The sequence below is a fragment of the Sebastes fasciatus genome, chromosome 3 (assembly GCF_043250625.1).
Source record: "Sebastes fasciatus isolate fSebFas1 chromosome 3, fSebFas1.pri, whole genome shotgun sequence".
NCBI classification, from domain to species: domain Eukaryota; kingdom Metazoa; phylum Chordata; class Actinopteri; order Perciformes; family Sebastidae; genus Sebastes; species Sebastes fasciatus.
In genome coordinates, this window is record NC_133797.1 from 29,277,549 (window position 1) to 29,295,117 (window position 17,569).

At 40.5% G+C, this 17,569-nt stretch overlaps 1 protein-coding gene across 8 annotated transcripts in view; it reads right to left on the reverse strand.

Annotated features, from left to right (window-relative positions):
• Window positions 1-17,362, reverse strand: part of LOC141764674 (G-protein coupled receptor 83-like) — a 76,808-nt gene extending 59,446 nt beyond the window's left edge. For 2 of the 8 annotated variants that reach the window (XR_012593298.1, XR_012593296.1), the window contains exons 1-3: window positions 16,917-17,362; window positions 16,351-16,513; window positions 16,179-16,249 (exon numbers count right to left, since the gene is read on the reverse strand). The gene's annotated coding sequence lies outside the window, so the exon portion shown is untranslated. Of the gene's footprint in view, window positions 1-12,493; window positions 12,609-16,169; window positions 16,250-16,350; window positions 16,514-16,916 lie in introns of those variants that run through there. The other 6 variants (XR_012593295.1, XR_012593294.1, XM_074630047.1 and 3 more) reach the window with 5 other exon arrangements.
• Window positions 17,363-17,569: the final 207 nt, after the last annotated feature.

A 17,569-nucleotide genomic window follows, 5' to 3' on the forward strand; every position in this document is an offset into this window, starting at 1 on the left:
CATGCACTGGGCAACTGCTTCTTCTGCTTTCTATAGGAAATGAAGTGAAAGCGCTGAGACGCCCGCTGTCACCGGATCTGGTGGAAATGCGCCAATAGAGGAGCACTCTGCCGGTGAGTGAAACCGCCGACATGCCCCCTCTGAAAACGCAAACAAAGGACTATTCCGACCTTTTCATTTTGAAAGAGCAACGGCCAATGAAGAAACTCCAACACTTAACTTCATCATTCAGTCACTCAATGACAGACTTTTGAGGTTATAGGGCTGACCCTCTGTGGTCCAGCCAAAAAACTACATCTAAAGTAAGGTCTGAACTCCAGGGGAACTATAGTGTGAACAGAAAGAGGACTGAGGCCCCATCAGAGCTGAAATGGACCAAAGAGAGAACAGAGTCCTCTTTAAGATGAACAGAGTTCCTTTTCTGTTGGTCCACTTTGGACTGAGTTTGAGATCTGGATGTGCTATAATAAGATAACACAACACATTAGTGCATTCTTATGTGATGTGCACAACCATGAAGTGTCCTTAATGTTCTTCTCCAGCACAGTATAGGGGCCACTTAACATCGGTCGCTCTACCTCGCCCTCTTTCTGTAGAGAGTGGCTGAACAAAAGCTGGTGTTGTAAAAAAAACTGCTTGAAATCTGCTTAAAATCAATGGTTTATCTGTCTTTGTGAGGACCAATCTGACCTTGAGAGTGAGGACATTTTGTCTTTGAAGATGATGACATTTTCAAAAGGCTGTTTGAGGGTTAAGATTTAGTTTAAGGGTTAAGGTTAGAGTTACTGTAGGTTAGAGTAGGGCATTTAAGTGGTGATGAGGTTCAGATAAAGGGGTGAATGAGGGTCCTTACAAGGACAGATGTATAATTATGATAATATTTCCTCAAACCGTCATTACTTCAATCAATTACGTCAATCGTTGGCACCCTATGGGTCTGAAAAGTGAAGCCAATGAGGAAATGCCTTAATCTTGCATTCTTTCTAACAGCCAGCAGAGGGCGACTCCTCTGGTTGCAAAAAGAAGTCTGATTGCATAGAAGTCAATGAGAAAATGATCCTACTTCTCACTTGATTTATTACCTCAGTAAACATTGTAAACACGAGTTTATGGCCTCAATCGCTAGTTTCAAGTCTTCTTCAATACAGCATGATGTTCATTTAGTAAATTATGGCCCCATTTAGAGCCAAATAGACCATAAAGCAGGGGATGCAGGTCGCTACCATGGTGTTGTCCGGTCTGGGTGTTGTCCCGTGTTTTTGTCTTACAACTTTAACCCTTTCACAGTGCGTTTTCAGTTTATGAAAGTTAATTTTAATCTTTCGGTCGCCTAAAAGTGTCTTATTCAGCGTTCGGTGGTGCTCAGCTCCAACCTCTCGTGTCAATTCTGGTTGCAAAAACCAAGATGGTGATGGCCAAAATGCTGAACTCCAGGCTTCAAAACGGCAGTCCGGAAAACCAATTGGTGACGTCACGGTGACTAAGTCCACTTCTTATATACAATCTATGATTTTAACACAGGAGTCCGAGGTTGGTTTCGCCTTTCCAAATGCCAATGACAGTCAACGGGGGGGTAAGGTGGGGGGGGGACAACCAATAAAGTTGCAACGTGCATTTGATGAGGTATATTTATGTAATTATTTACTTTGGAGGGTAAATGGTTGCTGAATGGTTTAACATTTAATCAGTGAGGCAGCTGGTGGATCTGAGCCAAAACACTCACCCATTGCAAATTAATCCTAACTCTTGATCACATCCTTTAAGGACACCACATCATTTCCACTGCATGGTACCTACACGGCTCGACTCAACTCACTTGAAACCGTTTTCCACTGGCAAAAGTTGTGGATAGTACCTGATACTTTTTTTGGTACCGCCTCGGTCGAGGTTCTAAGCGAGCTGAGCCGATACTAGAAGGTGGAGTTAAAACACTGCAGACCACTGATTGGTCAGTTAGAATCAACCCTAGCGTGGCACGGGACATCCTGCACAAACCTGCCATTTCTAAATAGCCAAGCTACCGTCAATACAGGCCGCAAATTTTTTTCATTCACTCAACTCAGATTTTTTTTAAAAATGGCAGCCCTCAAAACCACGCTGTGATCAATTGACGAAGTGTAGACGTTCCTCTGTTTGGTTGCCAATGACAGGTGTCGCATTGAACATCATAGCAGTTTCACGCGGCTTCGCTATGACGGTCAGCTAAAGGCCCTGACGCACCAAGCCGACAGTCGGCCTAGTTTTTTTCGGTGTGTCCCGCAACGTCGACTCTAATCTGCCTGTGTCGCAGTTTTTTCGGCCGATTCAGCATGTTGAATCTGAGGCAGAGCTCGTCGGTGAGAGTAATCACTCTGATTGGTGGTTCACCATAAATAAATCAGATTACACAAGATGAATGTGTTTCATGCAGTGGTGCTATTTTTAGTGCCTAACAAGCCGCCCAGCTGCAACGAAAAGCCGATGCACAATCAGGATAAATCCATCATTTATCGCCAGCTGCAGAGTATGCACAAAAAAAACAGACAACTGAGTCCTCAGTTCACCAGACAGGGAGAGTTACTGTAGTAGCCCTGATGCTGCGTGTATTGTCCCAGTAAGTCTCCACCACATCATTTAGCTGCGAGGTTGTCAGCTGTTTGTCTGCCAGGCGTACTCAGTGAGCACGGCGTAACTTTAGCAAGTGTCCGGTCGAGAGACAGAGCGTGTGTGTGTCGACGGTGTACTCTTGTCAACCCGGCAGAACGTTAGCAAGTGTCTGACACACCGTGTGTGTTTGTGGCGTCGGTGAGTGTGGGGTTGCCGGTGGCGTTATAGCTGTGAACGTAGCTGTAGCAGTGTGTGTACAATTTACTTGTCTTTGAATAAATGCTACAACTCCTCAGACCCAAGCCAAGCTCCCGTGTCTTGCCAGCCGCCTGCTGACCAAAGAGAAGGAGTTTGCGCTGGGGTTAGCAACAACACTGGCTCAGACTCTTTAAAGGTGGGGTGTTAAGGTGGACCTTATTATTTCATCTTTAGTATTTATTTTAACCGTTTAACCGATAGCATTAATCGGTTAAATTCCTAATGTCGGTTAACGGTTAAACGGTTAATTATTAACATCCCTACCTGGTACCAAAAGTGAGTTGAGCTGAAATATGCAGTGTAAATGAGGCAATAGTCATTTGAGGTTTTGTCACTCTTCTAGGGATGTCACAAGAACCGATACCAATCGGTACCAAGTCGATGGCAAAATTCTAAAACGTACGATGCCTGTCATCAGGGTCCGAAATGAACACCCGCCAAGCGCCAAATGCGTGTGGATTTTCTGTTTGGCGAGCAATTCTCTGAAGGCTTCTGTCCTCTGCTCTCTGTGTGTGTCGGAGCCCGACCGACACACACAACAGCGAGATGGTGGGTTTGTTTACTTTTTCAGACATCCTTTATGTTCGAGAAGATGACTCACTCGTGTGGAAATAACTGAACTGAAAAACTGATCAGAGATCCTTCATTGATTCGCCTGAGAAGAGGACCCAGGCGTGGGGGAAAAAATGGAACTGAACTGAACTGAACAAACTGAACCTCTATCTTTTCTTGTCCACTGCTAAATCTCTGAAAAGTGGTGCTTTTTTTATTGTCATCAAAATATAACATTAGCATTTTAAATAAATATTGAATGGTCTAATGGTCTGTCACCATGTCAGTGAATTTAAACTACTGCTTGCAATCTGAGGATATATAGAGAGAGAGTGCGTTTGTGTGCGTGTACAGCCTCTGCTGTTTTCTTACAGTCATTGAGCTATACCTGAGGAATAAAGTCTCATCATTTTCATTTTTTTTTTTACCGTGGTATCGAATTGGGTATCGAGAATCTTGGAAATTCACTGGTATTGGTATCGGCTACTAGATTTCTGGTATGGTGACATCCCTAGACTCTTCAGCTTATTCTTTGTCACTCTGTGCACATAATTATAAACATAATAACATGGTAAGACAAGCATGTATTTTCGAAACATAGCTTTCTTCTTGGCGTGCAATTTGCTCAGGTCAATAACTGCAGACAAGTGATGGCTTAAATGTCCTCATTCTTCAGTTGTCTTTGTTGTTATTCAGCTAATTTAAAAAAACAAACAAGAGTAATCACAATGTAATCACTCTAAGTGTCGAGACAGCATACATCGTATTACAATTCTCGTTGAAATTGGCTAAATGTGTTTTTTCTAAAAAAAAAACAGTCGATAAATGAATGACAGAAAGGTATGAATAATGTGTTCTCGTATCATTCTGTTCACATCAGTCACACAGACACAATTAACTGCGGTGACAGATGCATCCGATAATAGCTGCCATCTTTTAGAGTGAATATGTGTAGAAACAGAGCTGTACTTAAATCCTGATATATATGTTTACATGTTCTGTATTTAATTACTTAGTTAGTATTCAGCCCTTGAGCTAAATCCTACAGTCTTGACACTGTGGTGCTTACACTTTTATATCACGTGTCCTTGTCGATCGGTTTTAATTGCTTCCAGCTGGCAAACACCACATGATGGAAGTCACTGAGGTTTTATTTTTCCTTTTTTATGTGGCTGGACTTGTACATTGCGTTCATGTAAACGTCATAAGCCAACTTCATACAATTTGGCATACAACAAACTTTTTAATTTACAAGATAAGGAAAAAAGTTCATCTTTTTGCATCTCTGATGTACAGCACCCTACGCACAAGTTTATAGCACCCAAAATTACAATGCCAAGTATATTTGGGAAGTCATTACAGCTTTAAGACTCAGCAACACCCCTATAAATATAAAATATATCAGTCCCTCCAGGAAGTTGCGATCGCAACAATTAACAAAAATTCAACCAAACCCTGTGAATTTTGCGCAACATTGCAATTTTGTCCAATCACCGCAACTTTTCTGCAAATTTGACCAATCACAATAGTCCCCCGCGCCCACGTCAACAAACTCACTTCCTCCTTCTTTCTGGTTGTGTATATCGGTCATATTTCTGATTTGTTGCTGTTCACATTTACACACGTGTGCCGCCGTGTTGTCGGTGTGGAAGTTCTTCAGCGTGAGTAAACGAGACATAAAGCTCGCAATAACTACAATATAAGCGGCGGAGGAACAACCATAATGCTAAGCTACTCTAATTGCCTCTTGCTTCATACTTAACACACAAATACAGTATGTAAGTGGTATCAATCTTCTTACCAAACTCTCTGCAAGAAAGCCAATAAGCGCATTTCGCAAAATGTCACACTATTCCTTCCTCCATAAGAATTAGCAACTACCTAGGAAAGCTGTTTTTACTCTGATAACGAGAAAACATCACATTATTGCAGCTGTTATTTGATAAGGTTATTCTAGCACTTATAAATTTGCAAAAGGAAAGGGCAAACAGGAACGATTATTTTATTGGTAGCTTCAAGGCATTTTCTCTAATCAACTTATGAACAGGGGAATAGATAAAAATCAAAGATGTATAGGTCAAACAAGCACAGGTATGTTGAGAGCAACTTTAGTGATTGACGTATCTGGGATGATGACAGGGGGACACATTTCACCATGAAAAGTAAAACACAATGTTTCAGAGCTGAGCTATAATTTTTCAGATGGATCGCTCTGGGTAATTTTCATAACATCACAGCCAGGAATCTATTTAATTTAGCAATTACATTTTTACAGCAGACTACATAATTGGCTGGTAGTTGAATAGGCAAGAGGGAAAATGAAGTCTGTGTTTGAATGCAAATTTCACAGTAAGAAGAGGACAAAGAGGGGCCTTAAGGGGATAAGAGAGAGGTGGCTGCATCGTGGGTTCATTTGGCCGTCCCTTGAAAGCTGGTTTAATGCTCGTGGACAACTTCAAATACTTCTAATGACAGAAGTATTTGAAATTAAGGCTTTGTTGTTCTTCCATCGGGCTCTTTTTCTTGGTCAAAGCTTCCTGAGTTAAGAATTGCAAACGTGATATGCCTTATGTCCTGGACCAGGAGTCAGATCAGTCAAATTTTCACTTAAGGTCCACTAACAAAACTTTCAACTGCACCTCACAGTTTTCATTGGGCCTATCTCTGAGACAACTGAGGAATCACTGATGAAGACTGAGATATGCTGAAGTCAAACTCTGTATATGTGTTAAGTGTTGAGACATGTGCACATACTTTAAACCTGCACTAACTCTCCATTAGCTCTGTGAGGGAAGTGAAGAAAGCAAGCCAACAAGTAAATTCAAGAGGATAAACACCGAAGGCTCTTCTCATTTTTCATCTTCATTTTCAGTACACGGATATTTTCACGACATGGCCATCTGGAATGAAGCTAAATGGTGCGATAGAGTGGTGTGAAAATGGTCAGCAAACGCCGCTTTGTTTCATGTACGTATCATAACAACGGCTTGTACATCCGCCGTTTTCCAGGTTACCTTTTTGAATAACGAATACAAACTACCGTGACCTGCTGATAGGGAGAGTTATTTTATCTCACGCAGGCGCAGGACGTACGTCCTAACTGGCTGTCGGCTGTCGTCTTTGTGGAGTGTTTCGAGTGCAATTTGTTGGCCAAAACAAAGGCGACATGAGGCAATCAAAAATAACGCTAACTCTCCAGATTTAGATTAATAATACAAAATAATAAACAATTTAATAACCAAATTATGATGTTATCAATATTACTTTATTGATCCCCAGGGGGAAATTCCTCAAACTACCCAGCAGTATATAAAGTAATATATGTAAGGGATAATGTACAGCGAGCCGGTCATTGTTGTGAAATAAACCTCGACAGCGTGACGCGACACTGATGCAAAGCGGAGGGGTCTTGCATTGCTCTGAAGTGGTTTATTTCACAATAATTACCCGCTAGGTGTACATTATCCGCTTATTACATGACTACTTACTCAAGAAATCAATCATTTGACACAAAAACGGTCAGAGTGAACTGCGTCCATAGCAACGGTCTGTTATACATAGCAACGGTCTGCTACAAAGAAATAGCAGACCAATTAGAATCAAGTATTCAACAACGTCATGTAATATATAAATATATATATATATATATATAAAATATATTAATAGAAATTAAAATTAGCCCCACGTTTATCAGCTGCAATATTAAAGTGATGTACACATTAATGCATCAAGAATCATAACGCAATAATATTCTGAAATAGGCTATTCTGCATAATGAGTACTTTTACTTTTGCTACATTAAAGTGGGGAGAATATGATTAAAAAAAGTTATTTTGCAGGCAGTGTTGGTTGCACTACGATGGGTGGAAAAAAGTAGATAAGATACAGTATTGATATGCTCAGACACAACCGCCTTGGAGAGGAGACAATTAGAGAGAGTGGTGTGAACTGCCTCTCATAGGATGCGACATTCCATCTGTGGCCTCCGCCACACGGATCAGCCACAGGGCGCAGAAGGTGATTGCTGACCCCTCCCACCCTGCTAGTTCTCTCTTCCATCTCCCTCCTTCTGGAAGGAGATTTCAGGGTCTGAGGTGTAGGACATCCCGCCTCAGGAACAGCACGTACCCTGATGCTATTAGGCACCTAAACTCTAATGCATAAGCACTTTGCAGGAGGAAATTAAGCTCCTGCCAACACACACTTTAGGAAAGCTTTGCACTAGACACTTTAGGGGAAGTTGCAATAGCACAAGGCTCTTCACAGTATTTTAGCATTTTAGGATTTTATTGTTTTGAATGATTTTATAAATGTATGTGGTTGTCTCCTATGTACACTATGTACACGCTTTTGTCTTTTGTCTTTTGTCTTTTTATTGAGCACTGCACCGAAACAAATTCCAATCAACTGTGGGTTGACATGGCAATAAAAGTATTGAATTGAATGTAATCCCCAAACAGCCGTTAAGATGTACGATATGAACTCCTTGAGTCAGTCACAAGAATAGCAAGTCAGGGAGGTCAGGTAACATTTCTGTGGGTTAGCGTATGTAGGGGGTGAGGGCTAATGAGAGGGTGGATGAGTTGGCAAAGAGGGCTTTAAAGCTGCAGTGAGTAGAAATTGAGCAAATATAGTTAAAGAAGTTATTTTTATAAAACGGTCACTATATCCTGATAGTAGTGCATGAGACAGGTAATCTGAAAAAAATCATGTACCTCTGTGTCCTTCGGTGCTCCTAACGGCATCTGCAAGAATTCACAGACCGGAGGAAAACAACCAATCAGAGCCGAGCTAGAGCCTTCCGTCTCTGAGCAGCTGTCAATCACTCGCAAACTCCGATCAAACGGTCAAACTAGGCAGCGCTGATCAAATATGAATCAATATTCTGTTACTGTAATACCTATTTCTCGCCTCAAATGTTTTCAGAAACATCTTGTAGTGTCTCTCTCTGAAATGACCTGTGATTGGTCAAAGTCTCTCGTCACGGGCTAGATCTTTTAAAGCCTGAAAACAGAGCCATGAGGAGGTGCAGAAGTCTAGTTTTCTCTCTGAACACTTGAATTACAATATGCTGAAAGGTTATTATGGAATTTTTGCCCAATGATGCCAAAAAAAATTCTTCTTTAAGTAAAATATCTGAGTATTCCTCCACCACTGCTGAGATCATGTGACTCCACCTATCCTGCTGTCTTTGAACATGTAAGTTATGTATATGTTGTGTTGATGCCTTTTCATTTTGCAGAAGCTAAATGTGGAATAAACCTGTTGTTTATAAGTTCAAAATGCATTTAAAAGGAATATAAGAACCATATAACAGTGCACCCTGGGCTCGACAATTCAAAATATCAATGTATGTTTGCACAGCGATGCTAAATAAAAAATTCACCCCATTTCTTTACAGACTTTCATTTCATGAAATTATGTCTGCCCTTTCAAAATAGGGAAATTCATTTTCTCAGGAATGAGGAAAGTTCATTAAATGTGTATAAAAAAACATATGAGACACAATGCTGCACTTCAGACCCTTTTTACACAGAAGTCTTACTCCTCCAGCCTGTGAGTCACAGAGCCGTGACTCAGTCATTTCATTTGAAGATGATTGCAAATGGGTTCAATTACCGTTCGACATACAGTATGTGATTTCTTTACGTGTGTTATAATCAAACACTTTGATATCAGTGTGCAAAGAAATTGCTTGGGAATGGATAGATACTGGTGCACAGTATCTATCCATTCCCAAGCAATTTCCTGTAACATGATCACATTAAATAAGGGTTCGGATAACACACGGAAGATTTTCATCACCTTGGAGAATTCATGTCTGAAAAAAAAAAAAAGCACTGTTCTCTGAGTGTAGTCTGCACTGCATTCAGACACGTTACAGTAAACATGTATCAGTGTTTTCATGTTTTGTTTTATCTAAAGAAAATAAAATCATTGGTGTGACCATAGCAATAAAATAGGAGTAGAAGGGTTATTGAACGATTTGTTGTGGTAATTTGATTAGTACAAAAGTAAATGGCGATTGTTGTTAGTTGTTATGGCGACAACAGAACACGTCAGTGGGGCTGTAAAGTGTGGTCTCCGGGGGACTGCCCGTTATTTCGACACCCCAATAGTCCGAATAATGCAGCGTTGGTCCGAAAACCCTTTAGTCCAACAGCCCGACACCCGTTGTTCCAAAAATACACACTCGCAGTTGGATATTTAATCTAACAACCCTTGGTTGGCATCATGTAGCGTTCTATGCAGCAGTGATATTAGTGAGGGCTATACTCAATATTACTCAATAATAAAATATCCTCCTTATCATTACTTTAGGCCCTCTGGCTACGGATGTATTGAAAGCCCTTCCCTCCCTTCACAATAAGCCACGGCATTAATTCAGCACCCCCAGCGCCGACAGCCACATGTTCTCTATCAACCGTCAGTCGCCTCTCGCCCTTCACTCAGTAAGACAAACAGATCTCAGTCAGATATACAGCTGCTAGAATTTTTTTTTTTAATTCTCCCCTGGCAGGTTGCGTCAGAGTAAAAAATATCGCCGTCGTTGCGTCTTTACGCGTGGAGTATCCTGCTGCACACCCGGTAACGCTTTTCACTGTGAATTTTATTTTTTATTTTTTCCCCTGGAGCCTCATTTTACGTCGTCGGGCCCGGGGGCTTGAGCCCCGGTAAGCCCATGCATTAAGTCGGCGGTGCAGGGAGATTGTGTTTTCGGAACAATGGGTATTTGTTTTTGGAATAATGGGCTTTCAGTCTAATGGTGCATTGTTCTGACTATTGGGCTGTCGGAAAACAATGGCATGGCATCGATAGCAGCGCAGCTCGCCACGAAGAGAATGGACGCAGCTCCCGGTGGCCAGTCTCTCTCAAAATTACGTTCCCAGACAACTTAACTGGATGACCAAAATATGTTTTGAGGGAAACGTATTTTCTCCAGATTACGGTCACAGCTTTAGGAAGTTCTAAACATGTGATTAAAGGGACTATTTGTAACTTTCAGAAATGCTTGTCAACAGCGACACCTGTAGCCGTTAAGTCAACTAAACTCAGCGTTTGCTCGCGCTTGCTCGCTCTACATAGACATGAACGAGCATCGCTCAAAACAGTGAGGCGACACACGTCAGCTAAATCACAATATCACTCTATATTTCAGCTGCTTGGCAGTAATTTTAGCTGACCAGACGGAGGTCTCTCCATGAATCAATGCTGATCCTAGTGTTGGCTTTTCCTGCTTCAGCCTCCGGGGCTGAAGCAGGAAAAGCGGGTCGGTGCCGGGGCTGAAGCAGGAAGAGAAACGTTATCGTTTCCCGACTGCGCCCGCAGGGAGACACCAGTCGAGACGATAACATTTCTCGCTGCGGAGCTCCGTCTCTTCACAAGACACGGGAAACCTCTGTTGGTCTGGAGGAGCTGAAGCATTTATTTCTGCACAAACGTCCACTGTACATTTACTAGATATTCTCAGAGCTACTAACTCTTCTGCAGTGTGGAGTGAGCGCGCATGCACGTGTAGAGGTGGAGCGAGACAGTGAGAACGCGCGCGGTGTGTCAGTGAAGGCAAGCAGGCAGAGGAGCAGAGGCTCCGGCCACACGCGAGTGTGCATATACGAGCGAGCATGGGATCCCGACCCGGTAGATTTATACGTGTAAAAAGTTACAAACAGTCCCTTTAACGTAAATTGAAACAAAACAAAACAAAAATGCAACAAAACTACTGGGTTAGGTTTAATAAAAAAAACATCATGGTTTGGCTTAAGATTAGTACGTTCCACACGGGGCACGAACAGCGGTCTCAAGGGGGAAAGTCTGGTGTTTGTTGCTAGCTAGCTTTTCTAATAGGGAATGGGAATCGCGGAGCATTCTGGGGCGCACCACCATTTTTGTAGGGTAGCGTACGGAGCTACCGTAGACTATCATTATCCATCCCCGGTCTATTCATCTGCCAATCGTTCATCGTCAGAACTGTATAAAGTACGTGCGAAAGACAAATGCTCATATTAAGAGAATCTGACAGATGCAAAGTGATGTGATGTCACTACTCCACTGCTGGTTTAGTCATTACTGCAAAACTTCACCTCAGTGAGTCAGCAACTTGCCGCAAGTCGGTTTAGTTCACACGGATGTCAGCCCGCTACAACGGTCGCTATGGCAACGGTAAACATAAAAATGGCCACCGCTCTGACCATCCTGCTACGTTCATTTGAATGTAAACGTCCGTTCTAGTCCTATATTCTGTTTTTCTATGGGTGTGACGTAAATTACTTAAACCTCTTAAATCTATCCTCTGGCAATTCATGCAACGGTTTACACAATATCATTTTCACAATTGCATATGTTGCATTTGTTTGACCAGTCTTTCTCAAGGGAAGGACGTGACGCTGGAAGAAATTATAGTAAACAGACTGTCTAATTAACTCAGCTTCAGGGCTATTAAGTAGTGCTTGACTGTGTGTGTGTGTGTGTGTGTGTGTGTGTGTGTGTGTGTGTGTGTGTGTGTGTGTGTGTGTGTGTGTGTGTGTTTGTTCACTCTCTCACTACCTGACATACAGTACCCTCCTAGGAGCCCTTGTCAGTGGTAGAAAATCACATTTAATTGTGTTTTTGTTCCAGTTGGGTGTGTTTGGAAACACCGTTTGAACAGATGTAAAAGCTGATTGTTAAAACAAAACTACAACATAACCAAGGACTGCAACAATATGATGATATCTGTTAATTTACTGAGGGACTACGGGAGTATAGACCTGCGTAAATACCGTAAATAGATTGCCTGTCATATAGCACATCCATTTCAGGTGTTCAGCATGAATCTAATGCAGTGGTGGAAATGATAAGAATATATCCAGAGCCTACAGTCAGTCAGTGGACCAAAGCTGCTCTGAAGCTCCTGAGACTGAGGATCAAAGATAAAAAAAAAAAAAAAAAACCTTGCTGAAGGGCTGCCCGGATGAAATCAAAAGTATAAAAATACCACGTTAGGCAAGTTACAAAAACATGGTCACTGACGCATGCACAGCACAGCTTGTGGGACTGCTCAATCATAAAAGTAATTTCTAAAATGACCACAGTTGCAGCTATTCAATCAAAATTCTCTGGTGGTTTTAATCAGAAAGGCATGTTTTATAATGTAGAATTTGTCATTACACAGTTGACAATTATACAATTATTGTTTTGTTTTCCAGTATGAAGTGAAATCATATAAAGTGTGTCTGATCATCCCGGGAGAGCAAGCCAGCGATAAAGATAACAGTAATTAAATGTGGAGAGAAAAGGATGAAAATGTCTCGTTAATCAACTACCAAACGTCAAATGACCAGATAAAAACTTTTGAGTAAACACATTTTCTTAAAGGCACAGCGTGTAGGATTTGGCGGATTCTAGTGGTGTGGTTGCAAACCTTTCCAAGGCTGTGGTAACGTGAGTCGCTGAGTGCAAAACCATGATAACGCCGTTAACATTGTCATTGCAGACATAGGACATTAGCTCAAAGCACTGCTGTAGCCTTGAGAGTCTGCAGCCACTGAGACGGAGTGTGACACTGTCATATTTCTTTAAATTTGCTGTTAAGCCTATAAGAGATCCATTTATACCATACCTGGAACATTTGATTTATAGATGTATAGTACATGCAGTGAAATCATCTTTGAAAGTTAAGAATAGACCTTGTTCAGTATTTCTCACATGCTTTGACACGAGCTCGGTGCTCACCTGAGGTTTCAGAGGTTTCAACCTTTACTCACTCACTTCTGTCTGTCAGGTAAATGAAAAATCGGATTCTGTTAAGGCTTTTATTAAAGCCAGAGAGTCGCTGTTGCTCACCTTTAACCCCAAATAAAAACTTCATCTGTATTTAATTTGGATCCCCAGTAGCTGCTGCATCCTTGAGGTTACTGTATTGTATTGTGGTGAATATATAACGGTAAATTGCCTGCATTTATATTCAATTATCTGTCAAGTTTGTCCTGACAGCAGTGAAAATAGCCTTACAATGCTTCACATCCACCCACACTCACACATGCAGTACTGTGTATTCATACACCCATGACATGTGCATCTGGAGGTGTTTCGGGGGTTAGCGGCTTACTCAAGGGCACATTGAAAAGCTGTAAAGAAATCCGTCAACAAACCCATTAATTACTACACAAAATATTAGATACATCTTCCTGATATCCTGCACTTAGGAGTGAAAACGCAACACTCTTCAGCGCGATGATGCATGAAGTGTGGGGTTAAATGTCAAGTTTTTTCAAGAGGCTCACAGTCTGATTTGTTTGCAGCTATACAGTCCCACCTTTAGTGGGTAAATATCAACCAACACCTTCTTTGTCTATCTAAATTAAGATGTTTGATTATGAGATGATGGTTCATTTCGTCCCTTTACTGCCATCTTCTGGACCAAAGGAAAAGTAGCAGCATGTCCTTTCATTTTCAAAATCATTGAATAAGTCATAACATAGTATTCCTTAAAAAAAAAAATCATGATATAGTATGTCATTGAAAAAGTCGTAGTATAGTGTGCCATAAAAGTCATAGTATGCCTTAAAAATATAATTAAAAAGTCATAGCATAGTATGCCATAAAATAGTCGTAATAAATATTACAGTATAATATAAAAATACTCTAAAAATGTCATTAATAAAAAAGCCCAAATTTGGTTCCTCTGGCACATTATAATGCCACTATTCATCATAAACACTGATCTTAATTAATGCATATTTGAATGAGTTTGCCTGATTGTAAACATGTAGTGAATTATTGTAAAGGAGAATCAGGCTTGTAGTGTGTTTTAGCCCACACAGTCTGTAAATAGATATTAACATTTATAACCACGCGTACTACTGACTGATCACAACTTTTGTAATTAAAAGTCATTAGAATCATATTTATTATTTTATTAATTATTTATTTTATTTTATTGACACCTTCATTGAAAGGTTTATCAAGACTTGCCACAATGATGGTTAATGTATTTTTTAAATAGAAACTTCAATGTACTCTTATTCAACGATTCAACTTATTAACCATGTATTAGTTTTAAATAAAATAAAATGTATAGTCTAAACTCTAAAATAACAAATCATGTGAATCTACTAAATCAACTTCTAAAACCGCAATGTAAATAAAGATAATTCATTAAGCCCATAAACATCTGTGTGGCGTTTAAAGAAAATGCAGCGCTTTCAGTGGACTTTTTAATGATTACAGCGCAATCGTCAAGTTGTTGCCACCGGTGTTTCCTGAAGTAGTCCGTCTAATGAGGATGCCTCTTGTCTGTACAATCAATGCAACTCTTAATGTGCTTTGACATCAATTATTTTGCTAATATTTGTCAAACACTGAAGACGACTCTCCGCTCTCTACTCAGCTCTCTACCTCTCAGCTGAGCGCCTCACACACACAAACACATATAAAGAGCTTGCGGGGGCGGTATTGATTCTCTTATTGTTCATTAAGGAGTAAATAACTTAATTTCCACCACTACCACAATGTCTGACTGAATACAGGGCATCATCGGGCTTTAAGTTTGTCATTGACATCCTTTTTGTGGCGCAAGAAACAATCATGAGTCAATCTTACGACGCTACAGAGCCCATATATGCAAAAGGTGGTTTAAATCTCCCCAGTTTAAAAAACAAAATGATCTTGTGTCACAGTTTAGACCCATATGGACATTCAGAAGAAAATGAACGCAGATGAATATCAATGGAAAAACAAGAATTGCAAACAACTCCGCTGAATGTAGTTTTCTTTTTGGGTAATAAAAACAAACTAAGTACAATTACAAAGAACATCACCAGAGGCCCCACGATACCATATTATCACGATACTTAAAGTCATGATACGAATGATTACGATTATGCAGTTTGTCAACATCTGTTTTACCTAATAAGATACAGTTTTCACTCTGTTCATCCACATATCTTGAGGTCAGAGGTCAAGGGACCCCTTTGAAAATGGCCATGCCAGTTTTCCTCGCCAAAATTTAGCGTAATTTTGGAGCGTTATTTAGCGTTCTTCCCGACAACCTAACATGATTCCACATGATTCCTTTTCTAGTTTCACTCTAGCATTAAGACTGAGCCCGCTGCGACCTAGAATAGCGTCGGATTTTGAAGAGGTTAATAGTCTCTATAATAAAATATCATCTGTGTATCGATACAATATTGCCACGCAAAATATCACGATATTATGCTGTATCGATTTTTTCCCTCACCCCTACCTAGAACCCAATAATACAAAACACCTTCGTCGGAGGCCCATCTAATTCTTGGATCTAAAGTGTCACTACTTAAAAACACTCCAACATGAAACAACCCAAATATCCCAAACCCCATAGCAGACAGCACACTCAAAAGTTGGTTGGATAAAGGCATTAAAATAGTTATACACAGAGGGTGTTTTCTCTAGTTTCCAGCAACTGTCCTGAAAATACAACATGCCTCATCACAACCTGTTTAAGTACTTGAAAATCAGACACCGAGGTGAAAGCAAACTCACCTTTCCTGGCATACCAGAGGAGACACCAGAGGTCTAATGTCAGATATTTATAATATCCTCAACAAAGATCATCCTGAATATGAGAAACCTCTCTCAAAACACAAATTGGAGTTGGATCTAAATTGCTCATATGATGATGCTGACTGGCATGATCTTTTACAGTGAGCTCAAGCGTTTTTAATCTCCACTAAGCACAGAGTAATGTACTACGTGGATTACTTGGAGTCTAATTGGAGTGGATGTTCATATTCACATAACTACTAATCTCTCACCTTACTCACTCAGCCGTTGTTCTCTGCTTTGGTTTTGCAGATATCACAGCCATTCTCTCTACCGGGTCTGGTTTTACACCCTGTGAATTTAAGCAAGATATGGATACTATGAGAAGATGAGTGTATGTAACATGATGTGGGTGTAGTTTTAGTATTTTAATCACAATTTCATTATTCTCACACTTTTTTGTGCCCCTGCTGCTCAGCCTCTGTACAGGTGAGTACTGGGGGAACCACTGATAGCGATGGGCTGACTGGACCAGGAGAGAAACACAACACTGATCCATCCACACATGTGCAGCTATGATGCACCAGCTCAACAGAGTCGAGTCCTTCAGCCGCACCTGTAAGAAAAGAAAACAAAATACTTTTAGTTTGCTTTGTATTAATGTGTTTGATATTATTGTGCTATTTTAAAGGACCAGGCTGTAGGATTTAGTGGCATCTATCTAACTGAATACCTCACCAATTACCTCAGTAAACATTGTAAACACAAGTTTATGCTGTCAATCACTAGTTTCAAGTCTTCTTCAATACAGCATGATGTTCATTTACTAAATTATGTAAATAATGTAAATTAGCCCTCACACACACTAATGTTACACCTGTGTCTGGTCTTTCTTTGATACTGAGAACAAAACAAAGTCGGTTCATTAAAATGCACAAACTGTCCCTCCTCTGTCTTTCAATGTCAAACAATAAGTTACAGACATCAAGCTAGACTACAGACTAATTACTAATACTCACCCTCTTAATTGAGGATGTAACTTGATATGTACAACTTGAAACATTTCTCCTGTTTGCTGGTGGCTGCAGGTGAAAGTAAACGTCGACGTCGTTGACATTTATCCATCACTAGTAGTCTACTTTATGGATGAGAATACAATCCTGCACTATTGAAAATATGTTGAAGAAAAGACCATAAACAAATGCTATATATTTGATTGTAAACTACCCAAAAAGCGCATCCAAAGAGCACCTGTGTGGACACACACCACCACCGTAGGACATCCTCTCTTTGTTTCTAGTGCCGCCTGCTGGTACCCTCCAACATGGCAACCAGGGTTGCCAGATCAGACAGTTTCCAGCCCAATCACAACTTAAAGGTCCCATATCGTGCTCATTTTCAGGTTCAAACTTGTATTTCGGGTTTCTACTAGAACATGTTTACATGCTTTAATGTTTTAAAAACCCTTTATTTTCCTCACATGGTCTGCTTGAATATACCTTTATTCACCCTCTGTCTGAAACGCTCCGTTTTAGTACATTTCAATGGAATTGCAACGGAATTGCGTTTCTAGGCAACAGCTTTGGTCCATGTTTACTTCCTGTCAGCTGATGTTATTTACATACACTTCAACCAGGAAATAAACTGGGACACATTTAGAATGTTTAAGTTT